Source organism: Miniopterus natalensis, chromosome 13, assembly GCF_054644295.1.
Source record: "Miniopterus natalensis isolate mMinNat1 chromosome 13, mMinNat1.hap1, whole genome shotgun sequence".
Taxonomy (NCBI): Eukaryota; Metazoa; Chordata; class Mammalia; order Chiroptera; family Miniopteridae; genus Miniopterus; species Miniopterus natalensis.
The window spans coordinates 13337302-13359060 of NC_142093.1; the positions used below are offsets into that span (position 1 = coordinate 13337302).

General features: G+C 44.1%; 1 long non-coding RNA gene across 1 annotated transcript; it reads right to left on the minus strand.

Annotated features, from left to right (window-relative positions):
• Positions 1–12976: 12976 nt before the first annotated feature.
• On the minus strand, positions 12977–13736 carry LOC107534983 (uncharacterized). Its single transcript, XR_015715547.1, has 2 exons — positions 13602–13736; positions 12977–13505 (listed from the first exon to the last, which is right to left on the minus strand). It is a non-coding gene; the product is annotated as an uncharacterized LOC107534983 (long non-coding RNA).
• Between the last annotated feature and the right edge of the window lie 8023 nt (positions 13737–21759).

The following is a 21759-nucleotide window of genomic DNA, read 5'->3' on the forward strand; positions in this document are numbered from 1 at the left end:
TTCACTGCCAGAACCTGACACCCAGACATTTGCACGTGCCCCCCCCCCAACTCATTCCCCTTGGAATGGTCCCCACTCTCACTCTTCCTCTCCTTTCACAACAGGCAGATTTGCCCATGACTGAGGCCCAATAAAAAGGGGTATTTGTTCTCCACACCAGGTCTTTCTGATCCTCACGCCCATCTCCTCATGAAGTTCTAGATCTCTCCCTCTATTCTTACGTGTCTGGCCCTGTTCTAGGAACACAGGGTACAAAGTCAAACAGGACAAAAACTCCTCAAGGAGCACAGGGCCTAGTGGGAGAGACAGATTACTAGCTCAACAAATAGGCTGACACAATCTGGTGTGACTGATGACAAATTGATGACAAATGCGACGATGGAGAGAACACTTTAGAGGAATACCCAACCCACTGTGGTGCTGAGGCTGTGAAAGGCACTGCAGAGAAGGGACCAGAAGTGTTGGCTCTGAAAGAACGTGTCCAAGTGAGCTGGATGGGGAAGAACAGAGCATCCCACGCCAAGGGAACAGCATGTGCGAGGGCCTGAAGGCATGAGCGAGCATGGCCGTTGCAGGAAAATCGCGAGTCATAGCTGAGCATAGGCTTCGCTTGAGAAAGTACTGGAAAATAAGTTATAGAGACTTAGGCAGAAATAGATCAAATCATGGGAGGTGGCATTTGCTAAGCTGAGAAGTCATGGGAAGCCACTGAAATAAGGGAGTGGTAAAATAAGATTCAGAAGTTCACACTGGTGGTGGTGAGATGGGCAGATTGAAGAGGTCCTGGCTGGAGGCATGAAGGCCAGGTAGGAGAAGAAAGAAGTGAATGAAACCTCAATTAAGTCAGCAACCTCGAGAATGAAGAGAAGGGTGGACTCAGAGATACAGAAGAGAACGCAGCTCTAGGACTTCCTGACGGGGTTGCGGGGAGAGGTGAATGAGAGGAGGGGGCCTCAGTAGGATGACGCCCAGGTTTCTGGCCCTGACATCAGGGTGAACAGAGGGGCTATCACAAGAGAAGCTTGGACCAAAAGATGAGCTTGGTCTCCGCACATGTCAAATGTGATGATTAGGTTAAGTGAAAGATGTCAGACACAAAAGACTATCGACCATTCGATTCTAATTTCTTAACTTCTTGAGAAGGCAAAGGAACACAGTGACAGACAAGAGATCAGTGGTTGTCAGGAGCTAAGGGTCAGGGACCAACCGCAAAGGGCCAATAGGAAAATGTTTAGGGTGAGGGGATACTGAGAACCAAGATTAACATGTAAAAACTAAATTTTACAGAGTGGGAGATAGTGTACACTTTTCTAAGACCATCTTCATTGAGGTGGCAATCATCAAAATTCATGAAACTATACACCTAAAATGAATGAATTTTATTGTATGAAAATACTCTAGTAAAGTTACTTTTTAGAGAAATGCCCTTCGAGATACCCAGGGGGAGATGGCAATGGTCAGAAATCTGGATTGGGAACCAATGGGTTGGGAGATTGTAGAGAGTGTAAAACAGAAGCCAAAGACAGCGCCCCCGAAAATAGTGAGAGGGCAGAGAAGCCCAGAATGACAGCTGAGAAGAAACGACTGAAAACCAGACAGTGTGCCAGGAGAAAATTGTGAACAAAAGTTGAGGGAGCGTTTTTAAAGGGGAAGGGTTATCAACAGAGTAAATGTCCCCAGAGAGCTCCGGAAAGATAAAAGCTAAACCGGAGAGCTCATTGGCTTTGTCCATCTGGAAGACCTTGGTGGAGGTAAGATCAGAGATTTCCCTCCCTTGTCCTGTTTTTAGAACACCCAGGCAGCACTGAGGCAGCATCCTTTTAACATTTTTAACAGCAAAACCTGAGGAAGAAGGTGGTATAGGAGACGTGCCATGACCAATCCCAAATGTGCTGACTTATAAAAATTTATTAACTTTGGTCTTGAAATCCAATGTATGAACATTTTGTCATAGATATACCTTTCTGACCATGCGTTGTAGGTAAAAATTAAAAAGGAATTGGAATTGCATGAGCACCCTTTACCTGAGAGCAAAGAACTAAATGTGGTGTGAGGGCCGGAAGCACTGATGCCAGGAATTTTTACACTGTAAGGAACACATACTGGAAATATACAATTGAGTCCTGTCAGGCTCAATGCCCAGAACCAAAGGGGACAGGAAGAGGGAAATTTACTGGATGGGAGATGATAATACATTATTTTAGGGGCGAGAGTGACACCCAGTGGTCGTGGAAATCACTCCAGCCTCTCAACAGCTTCCCTTTTTGTTCAGGGCCCAGACGACAGGCCCACTCCCAGGCAGCACCCGCCAGGGCGCCCTCCGGCTTCCCAGGTCAGGAGGCAAGTCAGGCCAAGGGCCGATTAGTTAAGTGACGGTGGTGAATTAGTGGAAAACACAGAGTGACCGGCTCTTCCTTTCCCATGATGAGACCTGTAAAGAGAGAGCTTGACAGTCTCTAAAGCACTTTTGCATTTATTGCCTCATTTGATCTTCTCAATTTTATGAGGCAGACAGAGCCAGTTGTCACAACCCCATTTTATGAGAAGACAAAACCACAGAGAAGCTAACACTTATCTACAAACAGAGGCCTTCTGGTCCTAAGGCAAGTGCTCATTCCTTGATAGCACATCATCAGGACTTAGCCAGGAGGTACCTTAGGAAAGAGGGCAGGTTCCTATAGTCCCGTATGTGGAGCCCTAAAAGCTAAGACGCAGCCTCCGACAATCATTCAGTAAACAAATGCTTCTGGAGAGCACACTCTGCCAGACACTATACGTACAAGATGGAAAATGGAGTAAATTTACCTTCAGTGAAACTAGGAAAGAGTAAAACCCCAAAGCCCAGTGAATGGGGAGTAATTTCCCATTGGACCAAGTCAAGGGCAGAGGCAGAGAATGGCCTTGGGCAGTGCACAGGTCTAGAAAAGCCTGCACACATCACAAAAGGCAAACCAGCAAACATTAGCTTGAGAAAGGAAGGGGCACCCTCAGAACCCACTAGGTACCATCAAGGAACAGGGGAGGCAGGAAGGAATTTTTACACAAACCTAGCTGTCTAGGTAAGGCCAGGTAGTCAACAGCTCTGCCACACCTGATCCAAGATAGCTGAAAAGAAATAAATGCTAAAAACTTTTCCAGAAAACCTGTGACAATGCAGGATTTTATGACGAGTAAGCAAACAGGAATATGGCAGATGGAAAACATGAAGCAATGCCATATACTCTCTGCTGAAGGCAGAACACAGTCTGTGAAAAAGTATTTAGAGGACTTGTGATTCTGCTAAAAAGATGACCAGATACTGCAGGGTAGCAATTGGGAGATAGGGGAGTGGGGCTCATGCTATAAATATCTAAAAGTGTGAAAGCCTCGGACTGCCCCAGCTTCTCTGTCCAGAACCGAGAAGCTGCGTTTTAACAGTCCCATGGAAGGCCCAAGGGCAGGCGCTGAGACCCACAAAGGAGGCTGAAAGTGAGCCTGCTGCTGAGTCCAGGGTCTCTGAAGGGCTACACCCTTGGAGAGGGGTGAACTAGAGGAACATGTCAATAGGAGAGCTGGCAGGGAAATTTGTCTCAGGCCACAGCTTGAGGTTATAAAGAAAATGTATAAGCACAAGACTTCCTTCCCATAGGAGGGATCTGAAAACACAGTAACTACATGGAGGGAACCCCAAAGGGAAAATTAATTTCAAGTGCTACTCAGTCAAAATTATCCTGGGTACTGGCAGATACAAATGCAAAATTGCTCAAACCCCTCAGGATCCCCAGAGTCAGCAAAATACGATCAAATCAAAATTTACCAAAAACACAGAAAACAAACCACCAGGAAAGGGTGAGCAAAACAAAAAAAGCAAAGATTTAGATTCCAAATGGCTCAGATATTAAAAGTATCAGATAGAGAATTCAAAATAAGTAAAAAATAGAAGACATATGTCAACAAAACCACTTGTCCAAGGATGCTCATGGCAGCTCCATTTATTATTTATTTATTTACTTACTTATTTATTTATTTTTAATATTTTTTTTAATTGATTTCAGAGAGAAGAAGGGAGAGGGAGAGAGATAGAAACATCAATGATGAGAGTCATTGATCAGTTGCCTCCTGCACACCCCCTACTGGGGATTGAACCTGCAACCTGGGCATGTGCCCTGACCGGGAATCGAACCGTGACCTCCTGGTCCATAGGTCGACGCTCAACCACTGAGCCACACTGGCTGGGCCATGGCAGCTCTATTTATAATGGCCATTTTAGAGGAAGATTAGGATTAAAGTCCAACAATCGTAATTAAACACATCTTATTAAAAACATAGAAATTTCTAAATGAACCAAATATTCTAGATCAAAATTGCATAGGTTTGGGAATTTACTGCCAAAACACAGTATTAAAAAAAATCTGAGCAGACACAAGCCAAGAGTTCTGTGCCCTTGTACATAGCAAGCAACGGCATCCTAGAAAGGAATGGATACTTTTGGTGAGAACTTGCCTAGAAAATGTTAGCAAAATCTAATCTTACTATCTACAACTATCTTACTATCTGTCAACTTAATGGAAGGCTTTGTGCTTGTGCCATGTCTCTACTTTTGTGATTTGTATACAGTTCTAAATTTGCTGAATTGCCCTTAATTTTCTCATGCGTGGTTTCTCCCTTGAGTCTTTTCTATTTTGGGTAGTTATATAAAACTTGCTTTTATTTACAATTGATGTCAGGAGTTCAATTGCTGCAAAATCATGATTTTTATACTATAAATACTCTAGTACCTGATTTCCTCTGCTCTCTGACTGTTGCATTTATTAAGCTAAAACTTCTACACTTTGCTCTGTGTTGCTATGGCTGAGACTCCATAAAACCGCATTTCTGCCTTACCAGGTGGTTCCCTCTTCAGTTCTGCAAATAGAAGGTTCCAGAAGCAGAGTACAAGAAGAGACTTCCCCCTGTTGGCATCCTGTTTCCTATTCCCACGAGCACCATCTTCACCCAAGCAGGGGTGCTTTCCCATGGCAGCGGCCTGATTCAGTCTCCAGTTGTTCAGCTCTAGCAGAACAAGACTCATTTCATACCCTCAGAGATACCAGCACCAGGCAACTGGGCCCCCTCCTCAGAGAGCTGGATCCCAGACCCACAGGGCCCTTCCTGGGTTCAGTAACGCCAGACAAGAGGAGCAGGACCCCTCCCCAAAGGTCTACATTCGGTTTCATTAGGCCCCTCGCCCAAGCTTATAAATTTTAATAATCTAGCCTCTTACCTTTGCTCCCCCAGCTTTAGGAATGAAATCTGCACTGCCTGCCTCTCTAACACTTGAGAGTCCTTTGTTTTAGTTTGTTTTCAGAAAGCTGGTCAACAAATTTATACCTGGTTAGCAATTTTTCATATTAAATTATCTCTGTTAAAATAACTGGTATACCTCTCCAATCAATTATGCTTGCTTTGATTTCTCTCCTCGCTGTTTCAGTAGTTTACAGCATACAACTCTTGCACATACTTTGATAAATTTAGATGTAATTATTTCACTTATACTAGTTTAAGAGGTACTTTTAAATGAGTTAAAGGACTGAAGGACTCATTATGTCAAGATGATGTCAGTTCTCCCCAAACTCACCTATAGATTCAATACAATCCAAACAAAACCTACTAGGGTGTGTGCGTTGTTTTTTTTCAGATATTGATAAGTTGATCCTAAAATTTATATCGAAAGGCAAAGGGAATCAAGTTAACTGAAACAATTTTGAAAAGGAAGAACAAACTTGGAGGACCCACACTACCTGATTTCAAAATTTGATAAAAAGCTATATTAATCCAAATAGTTTGGTATGTCTTAGTGAAAGGGTAGAATGCAGATGAGTGGAACAGAACAGACACATAACAGACCCTCACATATATGATCAATTGATATTCAACACAGCTGGCAAGGCAATCCAACGGGGAAAAGAGCCTGTTCAACAAATGGTGCTAAAGCCATTAGACATCCATATACAAGAACAAACATACAAAATAAATCCAATCCATATTTCATAACATACACACTTTCAAATAAATAAGTAGTAAGAGTTTTTATCATCAACTATCTTCACTGGAGAAACCTCTAAAAATACTTTAAGAAAACATCTGTGTTGCAAAAAAGTAAGAAAAGAAATTGGTAAATGTTGGTAATCTATACAACTATTAGTTGTGTGAAATAAATGTACTGTAATAATATCTTATTTGAGGAGTTTTAAAATAATAAAAAATGCTACATAAAACATCTAATAGAGGAAAGGGTGGTTGGAGTTAAGGTGGAATAATATCTTTATATTTTTTCAGAGAATTTCTAAAAATGTTTAATAATTTTAGATTTTAAGTTAAACATGTATATTAAAATGTGAAGAGCAACTATTAAAATTAAATCTTTAAAAATAAAAAAACAAAGCATACGAATTCCAAAACGGTATAGATAAAATAGAATTAAACAAAAAGTAAATGAATCCTAAGATCACTAAGGAAGGAATAGGGAGAAGCATTGAAAATATGGGCAAACAGAAAGCCCCAAAATGATACATGAGTGTAGTATATAATAGTGATTATTTAAAAAAAAAAAAAAAATGGTTACACTCAGCAGAAAAAATAAAAAGATTGTCATTTTAAATGACAAACAATATCCGACTAGGTGCTATTTATAAGAGATCCACCTAAAATGTGACATAGACTACTGGAAAGTAAAAGATTGAGAAAAGATATACCATGCCTACATTAACTGACAGAATTGATAGCTCTACTGTAATATCATACAAAATACAATTTAACAGAAAACATTATTATAGATAAAGGAGGTCACTGTCTAGTGTTATATCTCAGGAAGACAAAACAATTCTACACTTGTATGCAACTAATAACCTATCTTCAAAGTATGTCAAGCAAAAATTGACTGAATTAATAAATTCAACATCCTAGTGAAATCTTTTAATTCACCGTTTCAGTTACTGAAAAAATCAAACACTCAAATAATAGTAAAATAACAGAAGCTTTGAACACTACATTAACAAGCTTGATCTAACAGTTATAGAACATTTCCCCCAACAATTAGAGAATATGCACTCTTCTCAATCCCATATTAAGCTATTACAAAAACTGACCACATATTAGGAAGGCCACAAAGCAAATCTCTATACAGTTCAAAGAATATATATGAAATAGTTCACATTTTCTGATCACAATTCCATTAACTCAAAAACACCCAAAGCAAACAAATAAAAACACTTTTAAAATGCCATTTACCAAACAGAGTAGCTGATATCCCCAGTGGAACTTAAGCTCAGAGGCAAAAATAACTAGACACCTGAGAGTTATAACAACCTCAACAAACTGAAGAAACATATACCCACCTGAAAGAGAAATATTAAAACAGATGAACCAAAGATTTTTTAAAAATAAGCATTAAAAGTATAACTAATAAGTAAAGATGTTACTAATACAAAACAGATTTTGGAAATATTTTTTTAAGTAGAAGTATTCCATTTGATTATTTTAATAGTTGAAATAAAAATCACAATAGATGAACTATATGAAAGGATGAACTCAACTGAAAAAAAAAAATGAGTTTGAAAATTAGATTGATAAATTAGCCCAAAATCGAGCAGGAAAATATTAAAGAGATAAAAGATTTTTAAAAAATATCTACAAAATAAATAGTAGTAGAAGACCAACATCTAGAAAATAGAGGCCCCATAAGAAGAGGAAAAGGGTGAAATATTTTAAGAAATAAGGAAGATAAATTTCCTATAATGAAAGAAAATGAAAGAGTTTGAAAGAGTTCAAGAATTGCCAAACACTATAGTGAAACATAAGAATATCAAAATATGGAGAAATAAATTAACATTGGTCATTAGAGATTTTAATATACACCTCTCAAAAGCTGATGAATCAAGCAGACAGGAGAAAATATATTGACGATTAAAACAATACAATTAATAAACTTGAGTTATCAGTAGAATGACACTATGCCCTAATTTGCCTCTAATAGTACTGATTAATGCCTATTGCCCTGGCTAATTATTAAAGTGCCCCCTTTTGCTCTCAAGTGTGTCATAGTGGCAATAAATTATATGGTCATGATGGCTATTTGATGTATTTAGAACTTTATACTCAACAATAGAGAGTATAATTTTTAGCATAAATGTAAAATTTACTAAAACACAGACCTTGCATCAGACCTCAATAAATTAATTCATTTAATCATTCTTTCATTCAACAAATATTTGTTGAGCACGGCCCTTATGACTTGGCATTTTTCTAGCCGTGGTAATACAGCCAAGGTGCTATTTGGCACAAGTTCTAGTACAATTCACGCTGCGGTCTAGCAGGAATAGAGCAAGGACGGCCACACAGCACCACACCAAGGCTCGGTGGCCTATCAGAACAGCCAGCCGGGACTTTTGCAGGGCCCGACCTACACGGCGTAAGTGGCAGTCTTGGGCACAATAGTTAACGAAATAAACAAAAATCCTGCCCTCCTGGAGTTTACATTCTAATACGGACAGAAGATGAACAAAATAAATAAGAAATGTGTTTAGTACTTTAGAAGGTGGTAAGTGATACGAATGAAAATAAAGTAGACAACGGAGATAGAAGTACCAGAAATCGGGTTTGACGAAGGAGTGGTGGTTTTAAATAGAGTGGTCAGAGTAGGCCTCCTGAGAAGGTGACATTTGAGCAAAGATTGAAATGAGGAGAGGAAATGAGCCACATAGATTATCTGGGGAAAAGCACAGCAGGCAGAGGGAACAGCCATTGCAAAGGCTCAGAAGCAGGAGTTTACGTGGCATATTTAAATAAACGAAAAGAAGCCAGCGTGGCTGAGTTCAGAGAAGAACAGGGAAAGCCGGAGGTGATGAAGCCAGGAAGGGAAAACTGGGCAGATGGTGTTGACCCCTATCCGCCACTGTGTGGACATTGGCTATTACACTGAAAAAGACTGGGGGCCTCTAGAAAATTTTGAATAGAGTAATGTCATCATCTGACTCCTGTTTTAAAGGATCACTTAGGCTGCTGTGTTGAGAATAATTTGTAAAGACACAAGGTTACCCAAAGAGAAACCTGTTAAGAGGCTATTACAATAACCTAGATGAGAGAGGAAGGAGGTTTAGATCAGAGTGGTTGCAGTGTAGGTGATAAAAATGGACAGATTCTGGATCTATGTTGAAGGCAGAGCCAATATAATGTCCTGACACTGAATAAGGAATGAGTGAGGCAGAAAGAAATCCAAAGCGACCCCTCAAAGATTTTTATCTGGAAACTAAAAGATTGAAGTTGTCATTAATTACGATGCAGAAGACTGAAAGCAAAGCAGGTTTTAGGGCAGGAGGAATGTTTGGGGCATATCAAATTTAAAATGTCTATTAGACATCCAAGTAGAGATATTTTGCCCTCATTTGGATACACAAGTATACAGTTCAGGGGAGAGGTCTAGGCTGGGCATAAAAATGTGTAAGTCGCAGCATATAGATAGCAGTCTAATCCTACATGGAACTGGAAAATCGAGGGGGGGAAGTGAGTATGGAAAGACAAGAGGTCCAAGGACTGAACCCTGGGGTGACTGGAGGCAACTCAGAGGTCTGGAAGCCGAGAGGGAGGAAAAAGCATTTCCAGGGGGGTGCTGATAAGAAATCCAGTAAGATAAGGGTGAAAACTGACCACAGGATTCAGAAGATAGCACTTCCTTATATTGGCTTTTTGGTAATTGGTTTAGGAGAGAAATGAAGAAAGTGAGGTGTGGGCCTGGCCAGCGTGGCTCAGTGGTTGAGCATCCGCCTAGGATCCAGGAGATGGAGGTTCGATTCCCGGTCAGGACACATGCCCGGGTTGTGGGCTCCATCCCCAGCTGGGGGCGTGCAGGAGGCAGCCGATCAATGACTCTCTCATCATTGATGTTTCTCTCTCTCTCTGTCCCTCTCCCTTCCTCTCTCTGAGATCAATAAAGATATATTTAAAAAGAAAAAGGAAAGAAAAAAAGTGAGGTGTGGGTTTTTTGGTGTTTTTTTAAAAAAAATAGAAAAGTTCTTTTAACAAGTTTTACTGTTACAGGAATCAGAGCAATGGAACAGCATCTGAAAGGAGAATTTGAGGTCAAAACAGGGTTTTAAAAAACAGTAAGAGGTGAAAACCCAGCGTGTTTATATGCTAATGAGAACGAGCCAGCGGAGAGAAAACTGATGAAGGAACTGAATTAGAAATGAAGGCGAATTGCAGAAGCAACGCCCCCAACCAGGCGGGAGGGGATAGGATCGAATGCTAAAGGCGGTCAAATTGGGGAGCCTGCAATGAAACTGAGACTAAAGCGAAGGATGAGGGAGCAGAAGGGGACAGACGAGGTGGTGGGTGCTGGTGGAAGCTCTTCGGGTGGCCTCAGCTGTCTCGGAACAGGCAGCAGGGCCTTCAGGCGAGTGTAAGGATGGCCCGTGGTAGGCGGCGGGAACGGCGCTGGGTGTGAGTCCGGCCGGGTCAGACCTGACCTGGGCTCAGCAACCTTGGTGCTCGGGTTCTGACTAGGAAAGAATTCAGACCCAAGACTCGAACTATAAGAGAACATTTATGTGGCAAATCGCAGAGGCAGAAGAAGCAATTCCTAGGAGAAAGGGGCTTAGGAAATAAGTTATAAAGGCAAAGAAAGGGCCCTTGGAGCTTGGGAGTGAGGCAGCTAACGCTAACATGCCTGGGTGGGGAAGGGGGGGAAGGAAGGGAAAGGCACAGGGTGCTCCCAAGAGGGAGAGCGCTGGGCCCACCCTCCTAAAGGTTTTAAGGGAGGAGATTTCAGGGGAAGTCCCCAGCGGGGAGATCTTAATAGAAAATTCTGCAGCTTTCCAGGTGTGTCCTTTCAGGGCTATGGTCTCCACTTATTGCTTGTTCGGAGCCAGGGCAGGGGGTTATTATCCAATGCAGCTGGTCCTGAGGGCAGCTGTGGCTGGTTTTATTGCTTTCCTGGGCCTGGAGCTGAAATGCAACTGGGACCTAGATGTTATCTCTATGGAGGAAAGGTCCGGGTCCAAACCTCAGGACCAGTGATATGCTAGGGAGGAAAGGTCACCCTGGGGACAATGTCCCACCCTACAATTGTCCTTTGCTAGGCACCTGGGGCTTTCTACCCTGATGACTTTCTGTACCTGGCCCTTCGTCCTTGCTCTGCTCAGGTCTGTCTGACTGCCCACCACGGTGTCACAGGTTATAGCAGAGAACTAGGAAAGGTGGCCGGCTGAGCAGAGCAACACAGCTGCCACCAGGCCCCGCCCCAACCCAGGCCCCAGCCCTGGAGGAGCTGGAGCTGCATTAAGGTGACGTCACTCAACGAGGACATGAAAAGGAAAAGACAAAGCTGTTCATGAGCTACATGCCACTTCTTCCAGGCCTAGATCCAACCCACAAGCCGAGAGCAGGGTCCCGGGCCTCCCAAACCACGGCCTTGGCGCCGCAACTGCAAAACGACCATGGCTTTGAGTCAGATGTCGACCCTGAGCCACACATGCAGCTTTGGCCAAATACAAACAGAAGAAGACACCGGTGCCTTAGAAAAGTTCTCATACACTCATCTGAGGAGACCTGAGCCCCTCTCAACGCACGTCTGCCAAAGGGACGAGGGCTCTTTCTGCCACTCGAGGGACTCACCTCCCTCTGCTTGGCTCCGGCGCCTCCAGTATTGTCGAAGAGTCACTCAGGCTCAGCAAGCGGATCACCTGGGGCTGGTACACCTCGTCCCCGCGTCCCCTACCTCAGGTCACTGGAGGAAGGCGCCCTGCGCCCAGGCCCTGGAGGTGCGCACCCCCCTTCCCGCCTGGCCTGCAGGGGGCATGCGGGGCACTGGCACCTGCACGGCCACAGCTCCTGCGTGAGGGGTTCGGGCGCCAGCCCAGCACCCGGCCGAGGGGTAGCGGGCAGGCTCTCTGTGTCTTCAAACGCAAGTTCTCTCCTCGGGTACCCGGCTTCGCTTAGGCGCATTAACACACCTGAGCCAGTCACCAGTTACAATCCTTCGCTGCGTATGAACTGAGACCAGGGCGCGCTGTGTGTCATTACAGACACGTCCTGGGGAGAAACGGCCAGAACTATCCACGGCGCTGGTCACACGGGGACCAAGGAGAGCACCGAGGAGAAAAGCTCCCGGTTTACATGAATGCAAAAGGAGTTTGGATCTACAGTGCGGGTAAAGAATGAGACCAGGAGAAACCAGGGGACGGCTCTTCAGCTGGACTCAGCGCGGCCGAGGAGCCGGCGCCTGTGACAGCAGCCCCAGCGCTTTCCATCCTCGCAGACCGGGGAATGGCACAGGAGCAGTCATGGTCGCCCAAGTGCAGGCCCAGGAATGTCAGCCTGCTTTGCACAGCGTCTTCATTTACACCATTTCCTTTTCGAACAGTTGTTAGTGTCTTTTATCAAAATCACGTGAAGTTTTCTTTCCAATGTACTAGATTCAAATTGTAGAAAAATTCCGAGCATCTCCAAGCCGAAACCGGAGCGTATATTTGATATTCCTAAGCAGTAGGTCACATTGGCCCAGGCCCTTCAGCTGTTAGTCCCGATTCAAAAGGAAGCTACTGAGTCAACATGAAGTGGGGTTTATACTGGCGACAGATTTTTTTTAAATGTGTTTGATTATTCCCTATTTCTGGAAAAAATGTAAGAGCTTCGTTGAGGTATAACTGACATGTAATCAGTCAAATATTTAAAGTGTATAATTTTATATATTGTTAGAGATGTGCACACCCATGAAACCATCCCTACTATCACGACAGTGAACATACCCAGCACTCCCCGAAATCTCCTGTGCCCCTTTGTCATATCCTCCTTCTGCCCTTTTTGGTTCCACCTTACCCCTCAGGCAACCACTGACACCATAGATCACTTTGTATTTTCTAAATTTTATATAAATAGAATCAGATAGTGTTTACTCTTTACTGTCTGGCTTCTGCCGCTCCCCGTAAGTGTTCTGAGACTCACGCACGTTCATGCATACAGCAAGTGTTCATTTCTTTTATTGATGAGCAGTATTTCATTATATGGATGCGCCAGTTTGTTTATCTATTTGCCTACTGATGGATATTTTGGTTATTTCCAGTTTGGGGCTATTACAAATAGAGCTGCTATGAATATTCTTTTAAAATAACAATAATAGAAAATATGAACAAAATATCACCTATGAAAGTGGGAGACAGCAAAGGTCCTATGAAAATATGATAGGACTGCTGAGCAGAAGCAGCGTCGCTTGAAGTAATGAATTTAGAGTAAAACCAATCAGCATAGTTTTGTGTATTTTTTCAGCCATCTTTCAGCCACAGAGAAGGCAGAAAATTACATTTAACCAAAATTAGTTTCGTTGTGAAAATACTACGAAGCAAAAGAGGGGCAAGATATTTTAGAATCCATGCAAGAGAGTCTCTCTTCCCCACAGGCTTCCACAGAGGCAGGAGAACCTGAGCTTCCATCCCCACTCGGCAGCGACAAGGCAGGGTCCTCCTTTCCTCCACCGAAGTAGTGTCAGAGAAAACCTGCAAAACACGAGATTTAAATACGATCCAGAGTCTCAACACACAATGCTCAAAATGTTATAGTTTCAATTTTTTTTATAAAAGGACTCAACATACCAAGAACCAGGAAGACCTCAACTTGATTGAGAAAAGATGGTCAACAGATACCAACACCAAGAGGACACAGGTGTCTAACAAGGATTGTTTTTTCTTTTGTTTCGTTTTGAATTCTCACCTGAGGATGTTTTTTCCATTGCTGTTCAGAGAGGCTGGAAGGGAGAGAGAGAGTGAGAAACACTGGTCTGAGGGAGACACACCAATCGGTTGCACACCCTGCCTGGGGCCAAGGATCGAGCCTGCAACCAAGGTACGTGCCCTTGGCTGGAATCGAACCCGGGACGCGTGCAGTCCACAGGCTGATGCTCTAAACACTGAGCAGAACTGGCTACGGCCTAACAAGGATTTTTAAGCGGCCGTCGTAAAAGCTCGGTGTTGAGCTGAATGAATTAGGACCCACTGCTGCTGCCTTCGCCTAAGTGGGGGACCAGAACCAAGCGAGAGCTTCACACTGGGGAAAGAGCGACTGTCCACACAGGGTTTGGCTCTGTTTCTTTACTTTGCTTTTGTGATAATAGATTGAGAAAGAACTAGTGTTTTTCACTCACAAGCTCTTTTTACAGATACCTGTGCAGGCTAAGTTGGCACCCAGAGCAATAAGCTGCCTTAGTCTGAAGGGCTCTGATGGACTTGGAGTGAAAAAACAAAACAGGCATCCTACGTAGGAATGTTCTGGAAAAAAAGGTAAAGTATCTTTGGCCTAATCCAATCTAAACTTTCTCCTGAATCATTAGCCTGTGAAACAGCTATGATTAAATATTGAGTTTCTTTAATCTGCTCCCCCACCTGAAGAATGGTCCCTTTTCCCTCGGAGTAAAATAGCAGCACCTGGCTGTGCTCTCCCTGGGTCCTGCGGTCTGCCTGGCTCTGGGCTATTGGCTTCTTTCTCAGAGCCTCCTGGCGAACCCCTTTCCCGGCTCTTGCTACCCAAACCTGACCTTTCCTGCAGTCCTGTCTGGCACTGCCTTCTGCTTGGGGCATGCCTGCGATCAACTGTGGGTTTCCTTTCTGCCTGCCTTTTCCGTTGGAATGGGCAGAGCATACACATCACTTCGAAATTCTGTATGCTGCCTTATTTTCTATCCATGTCTACTGTGATAAACCTCAGCGTTGTTTACCAATATTTCCAGTTCTCTCGCCTGACACACAATAGAATTATACCTCTCTGTCCATGACTCATTTCAGTCAGTAAAATGTGAATGAAAATTATGTGCGTCACCTCTAGGTGGCAGCATTTAATAGCAGGTACCCAATTCTCAGGTTTCCTGCTTCCCTGGCTGCCGGGAACCAGGGCTGCGGAAAAGTCAAGCCACCATCACCTTGGCCCTGAGTGAGGGCCCATGGAACAGAGGGCCCACCAACCTCAATGCATAAGCAGCAAAAGCAAGAAATAAGCCTTTGTCTGACATGCACAATGCGGCTAGAAGTGCCCCGTGTCGGCATGAGGAAACTTCCAGGGATAACATACATGATCGTGGTGGTGGTTCATACAGACAGGGGTGAACAAAAGTAGGCTCACAGTTGTGAGTATGCGAAACACAGAGTTTATTCTTGTATTGCTATTTATTAATTATTGTATTCTTTTCCATTCGAACAGCTGTAAACCTACGTTTGCCCACGTCTATATATAAAACCTTCTGGCAAAGACTGCAGTTAACATAAAACGTGGAACTATTTTTGTACGGGATTAAAGGTCCTATAAAGCACCCCCCCCCCCCCCGCCCCATGGGATGGACATGGCACTGGGCACAGCAAAGCTTTAAGAGAAAGTCCTTCACAGTCTCTCCTAACTCCTACTGGGTGCCACTGTCAGAATAAAATCTTTCTCAGGGCTCATTTTCATCGAGAGCACTGCTCTCCCGTTTCCTGTGGTCCCGCACGACGTTCATGGGCAAATACAATACCCATCTGCTCTTCTCTCCAACTTCTCTCTACTGTCCGGTCCCACAGGCCACTGGCTGCTCTCCCAGCACTTCCCCAGCTGATCTCAGGTCACATGGTTCCTTTCCACCCCCGGCTGCCCTTAGCCCTCTCCCCCAGAACCCGAGCCCTGCCTGCCCTGTTAGTCCCAGCTTAATTTTCCACCCTCTGCAAATCCTTTCTTGGCTTCACCACCAGATGATAATTTATCTTTCCTTTCATTAAAAATCTATCTATAGAGACTATATTTCTGAACCCAAAATTGGGACATGTGGATATAGAATTTGGTACTTTTGACAGATGTGAAAGACAGTCTTAGGAATGTTCTTTAGTGCTCGAAAAATGGACTTTGGAGGACATCTTGATAGTGTATGGAGCCAGGGAACAAAATATTTGAAATGGTGGTTATATAGGGCACCCAGGATGCGCGGCCCTATCTGTCACTTGGCCTTTTGCATAAGCTACGTACAGTGCATTATTAAGTTCTTTTATTCATATCATTTTCCCAAAACTAAGCTTTAACTACTTGGGGACAGGAATGGTGTCAATACCTAGATATACTCCCAACACTTAGGTAGGGCCCAGCAAATACTATAAAGAAATGGTTATGAATGAACCATTTCAAATCCATAATCTCTGTGGGGAGATGATGCCCACACAGTGTCCCCAGCATCCACATGTCCTTATTCCCCTGTGAACAGCACCCCACACCGGTGATGCAGCTCACATGAGTGATATAGGGGACGAGGCAGAGTCAGAAGGTGACCTTTAGAATTCGTGTCATTGCCTTGTCCTCTAGCCAATATATCAGGGAGGGTAAAAAAAAATGAGGCACTGCTATAATGTAGAGTGAGTTTTGGGAACTTTAACATGCATAAGGATATCCTGGAAACCTCATTAAAATATGATTCCAGGGCCCCGCCCCCACAGGTTCAGTAAATGCAGGATGGTGCCTGGAAATTTGCATTCTCACAGTCTCCCACTTGAGGCTGAGGCTACTGATCTTTGCACTACACCTTGAGTAATAATAAAGTAGGACACGTGTTGAGGGTAGCAGGCATTATTAAGACCTCTTTGTGAAAGTGGTGGTAGAGACCCACATCATCTTAAGTAAGAAATCAAATCATCTTAAGAAAATGGATTTGTTGGAAGGAAGCTAGAGTAGGCAGCTCACAGTGTGAGTGGGAAAGCTACAGAAGCAGGGGAAGAGCGCAGGACCTCAGGGACTCAGAGATAAATGCTTGTTGTAAACCATCCAGTCTATAGCCCTTTGTTATAGCCGCCCGAACGGGCAATTGCAACCAAAAAGACCAATGAAGGAGGAACTATGATTAGGTGTCGGGTCAGTGAGAAGAATACTGATGGACCTGGTCTTCAAACCTGTATTTTTAATAAGGGAATTTTTTTCAAACTATTTTTTTCCCCAGAGCCCATAATAAAGATAAAAGTGGTAACAGTTTCTTTAGACATTTTAAAATTATTCTACGTGCGGCACCAAATGCATCACTGTTTAAGGAAACCCTAGGGTAACTCTGGATAGCTAGGACTCTCCAACAGTTTGAAAAGCCCCTGGACCACTGGGCCACTGTGGGCCCATCCAGCTCCACCTTTCTCTGGGTTAATGAGTATGGCCGTGCAGGGCAGAATGCTAATCTTTAATTCAAATAAGTTTTTGAAAGAGGAGGGCAGTCAGTAGTACAATTTGTGGGCTTTGTACATTCAATGTTAGTATTTACTGAGATTTAAGGGGGGCAGACACTTAAAGAGAAACCCAGAGTTAATCACATACTACTTTCTCCAGGAAAAATCCCTTGGGCTTAGGCACAAAGCCCTTATAATGTAAATTCATTTAAAACGCACTGGGGCCCACCGCAAGGTGGTGCCACTCTCCTTTCCCATCTCCTCCCTGCTCCCTCCTGACAGCTCCAGAACCACAGTGTTCTTTGTTCGGAATATAAATTTAGCTCCTCCAGGCGGCCGAGCCAGGCTCGTGGCAACTGCGCGCTCTGCGGGCGGCGTGAGTCACCCAGCCTCCAGAGGGGCCTCTCCTCCGAGCTTGTCAGCCTGTGTCCAGCCAGTCAGCAGGCCCTGGTTAAACACACCTCAGTGGAGGCACCGCTCGCTCACCCAGAGAACCTGAACCGTGATTAAATCACCCCAGGAGACGTGCTGTTCCCGGCATTTGGCTTCTCTGACTGCAGTTAGCTTTCCCTCCTTTGTACCATTTATTCACAATGCACATGTCATTCGGGTCAAATGGGGAAAGTAGACTCACTCTGCAGGGAAACAGCACGCCTTTCTTCCCACCCTAAATTCTAAATACTTGAAGGATTTTAAGCGGAATCTGATTTCTGCTTCTTACCCCTTGCCGTCTCACACTATGTGATTATTCCAGGCTTTCCCATAAACATATATATTCCACTTCTCTCCCTCTCCCATCCTCTGGCTCAGGGTTTTCGCAGACGGCTAGCCCTGCCAGAAGGCCTGTTAAGTGACAGTCCCAGTCTTTCCTCAGCAAGGGGCAGAGTCTGCCATCTAGTGTCCAAAGGGGGACAGGCAGGAATGGAAGAAAACTGGCAAAAGCACAGGCCTCCTAACCTGTCCATTTCTGGGAAGGGTGATGAAAGCCTGTCACGCCACAGACGGCTGTACACATGAAGAACCACAGAAACACTGTGTGGGGGAGAGCAGAAGCACTCCCCCACCCTCTCCTGCTGCAGTGACCGCCTGTCCCAGTTTACTTGGGACTGACTGCGGACCTAGGACGGGGAGCTTTCAGTGCTCGAACCAGGCCGGCCCTGGACAAACAGCCTATGAGGCAACAGAGCACATCCCTTCCCAGCAACTCAGCCGAGTGAGGGAGAGGGCTGGAGAGCCGGGCTCTGCCCCCAGGCCCAGATGGTGAGGGCTGGCCGGGAGCTAGCAGCAAGCCAGCTGCGGTGCCTACACATGCCTCCTTTTTTATAGCTAAATTTATTGTCGGTTTTTACTATTGGTCGACAGATCCACTTTATTCTAACCCCTGTGTTTTTCTTAAATCCATAGCTCCTGTATCAGTTGATCTGTCATGATATATGTCAGTGGCCTCGATGCTTTTGGGTGTATGTGGGTAGATGGAAGGGTTGGGGCCGTGAAGTTAGATATAAAACAGAGACCTCATGCCCCTCTCTCCAGCATGTATAATCTTGGGGGGGGGGGGGTGATATCAGTAGGAGAGGGCAAGACAACCTCTGTGCTTCATGAGTGGAAAAGCTGAGGCTGGGACTACCCGGAGCTATGTGCCCAAGGCTGGGATGGAATTCGTGCTGGGCCAAGGCTGGAATCCACTAGACCACGCTGGCTGTTGCTCACACAAAAACCTCTGGGACGAGCCTGTTCTGTAGAGGCCAAAGCTAAGTGACGGGCCGAATTTTTGGCTGTCACTGCCCCTACAAGAGCCCCAATTCCAGTCATGCAGACCTTCCTTTGGTTCCTCAGACAAGCCAAGTCCACTCCCACTACCTCGGGGTGTTTGCTCTACGGTTCCCTCTTACTAGAATGCTCTCACTTCGCCCCCGCACCCCCCCCCCCAGTCTTCACTGGCCTCCTCCCCCAGGTACAGTGCGAATCCCGCCCCCTCAGAAAGGGCCCGGGAAGACCGCTGCTGAAGTAAGTTCACACCCACACCCCAGCGAGCCTCCCGGCCCTGGCACAGTGCTTGTCGTCTGGATCGTTCTCAGCCACCATCTGGCACCATCCTGTCTGGTTCTCTCTCCTGCGGCCCCAGCCTCTGGCCCGCGGTCTCTAGACTCCAAGAGCCTAGGAGCGTGTCTGTTTCGTTCACCGCTGTGTCCCCCCAATCAAGGGAGGAGGCTGGCACATAGCAGACGCTTAATGGCTTTGGAATTAATTAATAAAGTATTTTATAAACAAATGTACTTCAAATAGACATGGAAATTATGTGTAAGTAACTAAATTGAAAGCTGATACAATGGAAAGGAAAACAGGTCAAGCCATCGTAAGACATGAATTTAAGTCCTAGATGGATTCCCCGCCCCAGCTTTTGATGGTCAATGTACTAAAAATTCTGAATCTCAGGCTGGTTCAGTGCTTGTAAAAAGGAAGCAAGCAATACCCTGAACGTTGATCTTGGGAGGCTCTAACTAGAGAGTGCACATTAAAATTCTTTGTAAACTGTAAAGTGTTAATACAGGCACCACTGTCCACCATGTGCTGTGGGTGGATTGCTTAACCTCTCTATGCCTCTTTCTATAAGACGGGGGTAATAATATTCATCCCCATAAAGCTGTGTATGAATTAAATAAATTAAAATATTGATAAAATACTTAGAACACTGAGTAGCACATAATAAATACTATGTAAGTAAGTACTATCATTACTGTTATTATCATTGTTGCAATTTATTTGGGAGCCTATAAAGCATTAATATATAAAGAACAGAGCTAACTAAATACTTTGTGATACATTTTTTTGATTTACAAAATAGTCCTCACGTCTTCATAAATTATAGAAATCTCTCACCATCTTTCCTTTATGTGACGTTTCTCACCCCTTATTAAATTTATAATCCTTTTCAATTTGTTCATGTCACTCTACATTCTACATATGCCACTCAAAACATGGATTAAAAAAAAGAAAACCTAGTATTTCTCAATGATTTCTAGGAAATAAACACAGCAACACAGTACCGCTCTAAGAAAAAGAATTTTTTTTAAGAAAAGGCTGCTAGTGTACTGTACTGCCATCTCAAAAGTCACTGGTTATTATTCATGATGTGTTCCCCTTGAAATTCAGATGGCACATTCATGAAAGACAAAGCTCAGCCCTGCCTGCAGTCTTTCTGCAGGATTCTCAGTGAGCTACGCCACATTCTCACAGAGCTGTTACAATGAGTCCAGTTAACCTCTGCCTGGTGCATGTTAAAGCGATGGGAGGTTTCCCAGGAATACAATGGGACAGAATGGCCGTGGCACTGGGGGAAGAGAAGGCTGCTTATGATTTGATAAACAAGCATTTCTCTATCCTTCTATCTACTATGTAGTCATTCTCTTTATATCTTTCAATCTTTCCCTCTCTCTCTCCAGTTTTCGCATTCTCGAAAGTCCATTTTGGAGACAGGGAACACATCTGCAGAGGTAAAAAATGTGCGAGCCATACGCCACCTCCCAGATTAGTGATATAATTACTTTTGTCAAAAAAGGGGGGGGCTTTCTATGAAATCTGTAGAATGAAATCATTTCAGATCAACACTTACTCAGCTGGTACCAGTTAAAATTCAGAATTACAGTAAGAATGTAAAAGTATTGTAATAGTTAATGTTATGTGTCAACTTAACTGAATCACAGGATGCCCAGATATCTGGTTAAACATTATTTCTGGGTGTGCCTGTGAGGGTGTTTCTGGAAGAAATTAGACTTTGGATTGGTAGACTGAGTAGAGCAAGCCACCCTCCCCAGTGTGGGCCGGCATCATCCAATTCACTGAGGGCCTGGATGGAACAAACAGGCAGTGGAAGGTTGGAGTCAACCCCTCTCTGCCTTACTGTTTGAGCCGGGACACCTACCTTCTGTCCTCGGCAGTCCTGGTTTTAGGCCTTCAGACTTGGACTGGAATCTACGTTGTCATTTCTCTGGCTCTCAGCCCTTTGGACTACACCACCTGAATCTCAGCTTGCAGATGGCAAATGTGGGGCTTCTCAGCCTCCTTAATCACACAAGCCAATACCTTATAATAAACTATTTTTACAGATTCATATATATATTACATATTATATAATTTATTGCTTCTGCTTCTTTGGAGAACTAATACAGGTATCTTGATAGAACTCCTAAATCCATCAGTCCTGTCACCAACGTATGCTTAACCGACTCACTTAACATTCAATAAAAAATTGCATATAGCATACTCTTTCCAATGGTGAGGCTTCTGAACACCTGTTTCAAAAAACTTGGAACTGAGAATCTTAAGACTTTAAGGTCTTTGGGATTAAAAACAAACTTATCTGTAATTAAACTTTCAAAGAAATGTATTAATCCAGCCAAATTAGACTGGCACTTACGATCTAGCCGCCATTCTCTGCCTGGGCTTCCAACCTTGTCTCTGGCTACTGCTCCTACAGACACTGTTAACCACAGAGTCCCTCAGTCTTCCTGTCATCTCCAACCGCCCTGACACGTCCTGTCTGTCGCTAAGCATTTGCTTAAGGGCAAATTAATCACCAAGGAACTTTTATAACAGA